This window comes from Mandrillus leucophaeus, unplaced genomic scaffold, assembly GCF_000951045.1.
Source record: "Mandrillus leucophaeus isolate KB7577 unplaced genomic scaffold, Mleu.le_1.0 Scaffold1428, whole genome shotgun sequence".
Classification (NCBI taxonomy): domain Eukaryota; kingdom Metazoa; phylum Chordata; class Mammalia; order Primates; family Cercopithecidae; genus Mandrillus; species Mandrillus leucophaeus.
The window spans coordinates 1-7,165 of NW_012101397.1; positions in this window are offsets into that span (position 1 = coordinate 1).

Below are 7,165 nucleotides of genomic sequence, written 5' to 3' on the forward strand. Positions count from 1 at the left end.
TTATTTCGGAAGTCTAATAAACCCGTTAAAGGCAATGGCTATGTCTTACTCGTTTCCAAATTATTCTAGAGCCTAGTCAGGTCAGTGGTTGTTGTTACTATGGATAGTAATAAAATACTAGATACATAAAAAATGAAATGCTGTGGATAGATGTATTCATACATGAATGAATAAGTGAGTGAATGAATGATAAACAAAGATTGGTTGTCTGGTTTTTGGCCCATTACAGATTTGAAACAACCTATTAGGATAAGGGATGTAGGGTTCTATAGACCATCAATCCTGATGGCTGCTAGATGTACCACCAGCTGATGGCCCAGAATGAAAACAAAACAAAAAACTAAAAAAAAAAAAAAAAGGTAGTAGAACTAAAAAAATCCTAGATGTCAAAGATTAGTCCTCCACATCCAAATCAGCCGTTGTCTCCCAGTCTGCTCCTTTGCTTCTATTTTAACCTTCACATAGCAGCAGGAACTCTCTTTTTTAAAGACCTACTGCTGTGATCCTGTTACTCTACTTCTCATAAACCTAGAGTGATTCCCAATTACTTTCCATGTCAAAATTGTGCATTTTGCTAGAGGGTCCTCCTGACCCTCCTCCCTACTAGACTTGCAGCATTTAAATTTGTACTTTTAGGTTGAGCAGAAAACTCTATCCTTCCCAAATGCTCCCTTATTCTATGAACTCCCTAGTTTTCTCCCTTAAATGCACAGCTCCAGGTTCATCTCAACCAGGATGCCTTATTAGGCTATTCCAGTCAGGCTAGCATCTGCTATAACTCTCCATTCATGTCAGCTAGTATTTACTAAGTACTTGCTATAGGCAACATGTCTTTATATGTGTTATCATGTTTAATCTCTATAACATGTGAGGTTGGAATTTTTTATCTCATTTAAAGATGAAGAAATTGACATTTAATGAGGTGACATAACTTACCTAAGATTACAAAATGAGTAAGTGGGGCTGGGTCAGATTATGCAGGAGTTGGAGAGGCACTGTGGGACATCGGTTTACAGTGAGGTGGGTACAGGGTTGTCAGAGGACAATTTGCAGGATTCCTCTGTATCTCTGCAATAGAATCTGACAGTGTGTCTTCTGACAATGTATCTCTTTTATAAAAAGAGGCGGGTGGAGAGAGAACCATCCTACAGTAAGTAGAACAGACTGCCTGCAAATGAGTGAGCTCCCAGCCCTGAAGTGTTCAAGCAGGGGCTAGATGGCCATCTATAAGGAATTCTTGCCCTGATGGGGCAGTTGGACTGCATGACAAGGTCTAGAGTCCTTTCCAATTCTGAGTTTCTGGTGATCTCATAATTATATTTATTACGTGTCTAGGACAGTGCCATGCACTGTGGGTCCACAAATATATAAAACAGGGCCATTGCTCTCAAATTGCGTATGACTATAATTAAAGGGGTAAGATATCTAACACAATGTAAAGAAGACTGTATAATTCAGAGCTAAACTGAAATGTACAGATTCTAAGTACATTAAGAGTTTAGATTGGGGCAAACCAGACGTATATGTTATATTTTAGGGAGGCAGATTTCAAGATATTCAGGGAAAATGAATTTTTATATCTAAGAGAAAGATAGTTCAGGCTTGGCTCAAATGAGACGTTCAGAAACAATTTTGTGATAATTCAACCCAAAATGACCCTTATGAAGAAGAGGTCACACAGGAACCACTTTGATGAGCTCATATGTGTATAAGGCAGAAAGGAAGCCACATACCAAGGATGACTATAGATGAGGGGTGCAAGACACCGCTCCAACATCTGATAATCTACCATAGCAATCCACAAGTGTCAGGTGCTTTACATAGACTGGCTTGTGCACCCCGTGAGTAGGAGGCTACCTCTCTATCCTTGTTTTGTAGGTGAGAATGAAAGCTCAAATAGGAGGTCGGCTTTTCTGGCCCCACGACCCCTCTACTTTTTAGTCCACCATGCTGCTTCTCCTCAAAATGTGAAATGTGCCAAGGCTCAGAGGAAGAAAGCATAAGAAACAAGGAAGACCCAGGTCTGTTACCACATAATGGTGAGGAAGCTGAAAAACTCAGGGTTTCAGTTTGCCCAGCTAGAAAGAGCGTGATAATCATCCTTGTTCCAGCTTCTTTATCAGCCAGCTCTATGACAAGGAGCAAACAACTTGCCTCTCTGTACTTGAGTTTTCTCATTGGTAAAATCGGGGCAGTGGTGCCTGTCCTGTCTACTACACTATGTTTTCGTAAGGATCAAATGAGATAATGTAAGTTTACACTCTTTTTTTTTTTTTTGAGATGGAGTCTCGCTCTGTTCCCAGGCTGGAGTGCAGCAGCGCAATCTCGGCTCACTGCAACCTCCACCTCCCAGGTTCGAGCCATTCTTCTGCCTCAGCCTCCCGAGTAGCTGGGACTACAGGTGCACGCCACCACACCCAGCTAATTTCTGTATTTTTAGTAGAGACAGGGTTTCACCACGTTGGCCAGGATGGTGTTGATCTCTTGACCTCATGATCCTCCCACCTCAGCCTCCCAAAGTGCTAGGGTTACAGGCGTGGGCCACCATGTCTGGCCCAGTTTACGTTCTTTAACAATTCTTAAATATTGAATAACTGTGAAGAGTTTTTATTAAAAGAAGCATCAGGTCAACAGAGCCATACTAAAAGCTTTCTGAATTCTTCATGTAATGCCTTAAGTAGGTAATAATACCTTTTTTTGACATATGATAACAATGATAATGGCGGCCACATAGCATAATGATTAAAACATGGGCTTCAGAGCCAGATTGCCTAGGTTTGAAGCCGGGTGCAGTGGCTCACACTTAAAATCCCAGCACTTTGGGAGGCTAAGGCAGATGGATCACTTGAGGTCAAGAGTTTGAGACCAGCTGGCCAACATGGTGACACCCTGTCTCTACTAAAAATACAAAAATTACCTGGGTGTGGTGGCAGGCGCCTGTCATCCCAGCTACTTGGGAGACTAAGGCAGGAGTATAGATTGAAACTGGGAGGCAGAGGTTGCAGTGAGCCGAGATCTTGCCACTGCACTCCAGCCTGGGTGACAGAGCAAGACTCCGCCTCAAAAAACAAAAACAAAAACAAAACAAAAACACAACAGATTGCCTTGGTTTGAATCCTGGCTCCACTTCCATTCAGTAGCTCTTTATTTTCAGGCAAGTTATTTAACTTCTCTGTGCCATAGTTTTCTCATCTGTGAAACAGGTATACAGTTGTTTTGAGGTTAACACAAGTTAATACATGTAGAGCATTTAAACTGTACCTGGCATACACAATAATAAATGTGTTCAATAAATGTTAGTCACTTACTAATGTATGAAGGATAACAGATTTGACATACTTGGCAGTAATTCAAGGGAGCAGAAGGCAGCATAGCACGGTAGTTACAAGCACAGACTCTAGAGTCAGACCTGAGTTGAAATCCTGGCCCTTGCACTTGCTAGTTGTGTGACATCAGGCAAACCACTTGACCTCTCTGAGCCATGGTATCCTCATCTACAAAACAGAGTAATATTTGCTACCTCACAGAATTATTGTGGAGATGAAATAAAATAATGCATTTTAAGAACTCAGCAGGTGCTGTCTGGAATAAGAATTCGAAGTACTGGTATTGAGAGTGTACTTTTAGGTTACTGACAAAAGCTTGATTTTTAGATTACTGGTGTAAACCAAAAATAAAATTCAAAGGCCCCCCAACCATCTGAATGGATTTCCTTCTCAACTAGGGCTTTTTAAAAATTTAACCTGAGAGACTGTTTCAGGCCATGATGGGAAATGGGGGTCAAACATGCCTCAGTATACCTCTTTGGCATTAACATCAGCACAGACTTTAAGTAAGATAAGAAACATTTTACAAACTATCCTGTCTAAAGCCTAGTACTTAAAGGCTTCCTCTGCAAACAGTAACTTGGGTTGCCACAATCCTTTATCTTAACTCAGGCATTCCTTTCTGTTGACACTAGGTCTTTTTTTTTTTTTTTTTTTTTTTTTTTGAGACAGAGTCTCGCTCTGTCACTCAAGCTGGAGTGCAGTGGCATGATCTTAGCTCACTGCAACCTCCGCCTCCTGGGTTCTAGTGATTCTCCTGCCTCAGCCTCCCGAGTAGCTGGGATTACAGGCGCCCACCACCACGCCCGGCTAATTTTTGTATTTTTAATAGAGACAGGGTTTCACCATGTTGGCCAGGCTGGTCTCAAACTCCTGACCCCAAGTCTTCCTCCTGCCTTGGCCTCCCAAAGTGCTGGGATTACAGGCGTGAACCACTGCGCCCGGCCTCAGTTTGCCTATCTATGTTTGCAGCTCGATTTTTCAGGCTGCTCTTTGTTAGAAAAAAATAATTTCTCGGGCTGCTTTTTGTTAAAAGGGAATTTCCGCTGAAGACTCTTTTACCCTCAGTATCTGGCTAAGTAATTTCTTTCTAGCTCCTGTATCGCTGTGTCTTCCTCCTTCGAATCCTGTTTTCATGTGTCTCTTAAAGCCTTTATCAGAGTACTGTTCTGTATTTCATCCAAACTAATAGGTCATTGATTATAAAATACCATTGTTTTGTGGCTCAATAAGAAAGCAAAAAATGCTGCCAGCTACACTGAAACATCATCACTTATAAGACACATCCTAACCTCAGAGGTTGAGAAAATGTGAAAAAAAAAATGTATCCTTTAGAATTGATGACATATGGTAGTTCTTTGTGAAAGTGTCTGATTCACACCTTCTCACTGGATAGTAATTTCCCTGAGGGGAGGGAGGGATTATGATCAGTTCATATCTGTTGGTGCCTGGCACCTAAGAGGGACTCAGTAAGTATCTGTGGATTTATTGGCCCTCACTCTAAGGGAGGAGACCACCCCTCATATCATCTTATGCCCAATTTCTGCCTCCAAAGAAAGAAGAAGTAAAAACTAAAAGGCAGAAATGAAATCCACAGGCAGACAGCCTGGCGCCGCACCCTGGGCCTGGTAGTTAAAGATCAACCCCTGACCTAATCGGTTATGTTATCTGTAGATTGCAGATATTGTATAGAAATGTATTGTGAAAATCCCTATCTTGTTTTGTTCCGATCTAATTACCGGTGCATGCAGCCCCCAGTCACGTACCCCCGTACCCCCTGCTTACTCAACCAATCACGACCCTCTCTCACACACCCCCTTAAAGTTGTGAGCCCTTAAAAGGGACAGGAATTGCCCACTTGGGGAGTTTGGCTCTTGAGACAGAAGTCTTGCTGATGCCCCCGGCCGAATAAACCCCTTCCTTCTTGAACTCGTTGTCTGAGGAGTTTTGTCTGCTGCCTCTCCTGCTATATTTCTTGGTTCCCTGACTGGGAAGCTAGGTGATTGGCGGATGGTCGAGGTAGCTCCTTGGGCGGCTTAAGCCTGCCCTGTGGAACATCCCTGCGGGGGACTCCGACCAGCCCGAGTGACGCGGATCCTGCATTTGCCCTGGTGGGACACCTCGCCAGAGCAGTGTGTGGCAGGCCCCCGTGGAGGATCAACGCAGTGGCTGAACACCGGGAAGGAACGGGCCCTTGGAGTCTGGACATCTAAAACTTGGTAAGACTAGTGTTTGAAACTTGCCCACTCCGTTTGAGTGGAAGCGTGGCCTGATCACCCACGGCGTGCCTTTATCGGCACTTTGGTTTTGGTTTTGACTTGGTTTGAATTGCTTGACAGGATTGGTCTTGGGAACTTGCCTACTCCATTTGAGTGGAAGCGTGGCCTGATTACCCACGGTGTGCCTGTACTGGCATTTTGGTTTTTGTTTTTGACTTGACTTGGATTGCTTGATGCTTTGGTTTTGGTTTTGACCTGGCTTAGATTTCTGGATACTCTGATTTTGGTTTTGATTTTGGTTTGGTGCAAACTGCAAAAAAGTGTGTGTGTGCCCTTTTTATCCGTTCTTTGTTTTGTGGTGTGTATGTGGTGTGAGCGTGGTGTTTTGTCTTGAAGCAGCATAAGTCAGGCACAGATAAGCCCACTCTACTAGGAACTATGTTGAAAATTTTCAAAAAAAGGATTTAAGGGAGACTATGGAGTATCATGACACCAGGAAAATTTAAAACTTTGTGTAAGATAGACTGGCCAGCATTAGAGGTAGGTTGGCCATTAGAAGGAAGCCTGGACAGGTCCCCTGTTTCAAAGGTATGGCACAAGGTAACCTGTAACCTATAAGCCAGAGAACCCAGACCAGCTGGTTTTAACCTCCTTGCCTCCAACACACAGTGGTTGAGAGAACAGCAGCATAAACGGCTGGCAGAGGCAAGGAAAGACCAGCAGAGAGAGAGAGAAAGGAAAGATACAGAGATGACAAGAGGCAAAGAGAGAGAGGAAGAAACAGAGAGGAAGAGACAGACAAAGAGGGAGTCAGGGAGAGAGAGAGAGAGAGAAAGAGAGAGGCAGAGAGAGAGAGGCAGAGAGAGAGAGGAGACAGAGGCAAAAGGAAAGTCAAAGAGAGACAGACAAAGCCAAAGAGAGAAAGAGAGAGATATACAAGTAGTTAAAAAAAAAAAAGTGTACCCTATTCCTTTAAAAGCCAAGGTAAATTTAAAACCTATAATTGATGATTGAAGGTATTCTCCGTAACTCTATAGCACTCCAATACCACTTTGTTGCCAGTGTAAACAAGGGCATATCCCGAAAGCACTGAGGCCTTCCTATCAAAAATCCTTAACCCAGTAACCCACGGATGGCCCAAATGCTTTCAATCTGCAGCAGCAACTGCTTTGCTAACAACAACAACAACAAAAGTAAAAAAAATAAATAACTTTTAGAGGACACCTCATTGTGAGCACAACTCACCAGTTCAGAAGTATCCTAAGGAAAAAAAAAGGGGGGGGGGGGCAGAATTTATATAAAAAGAGTATTATATGGTAAATTCTTATCCTGAAATAAATTAACTGGTTGTTTAAAGAAAGAAATATTTGTAATAAGTCAGAAAGTTGAGGCATGTCGAAGAATTGCGAAAGTCGTAAAAGAGAAAAATGTGTGTTAAAAGAAGAATTTATGCAAAAAGTATTGTATAATTTAAAAGTAACTAGGCTTTCTGAATGTAAAACTATTGAAAAAAGACAAAAAAACAGTTTATGTGCAAGGTGTATAAGAAAAGTAAAATATACCTTTGGTAAAAGGATTATAAGGAGGCATAAGAATGTACATTTTTACCTACATTAAAAA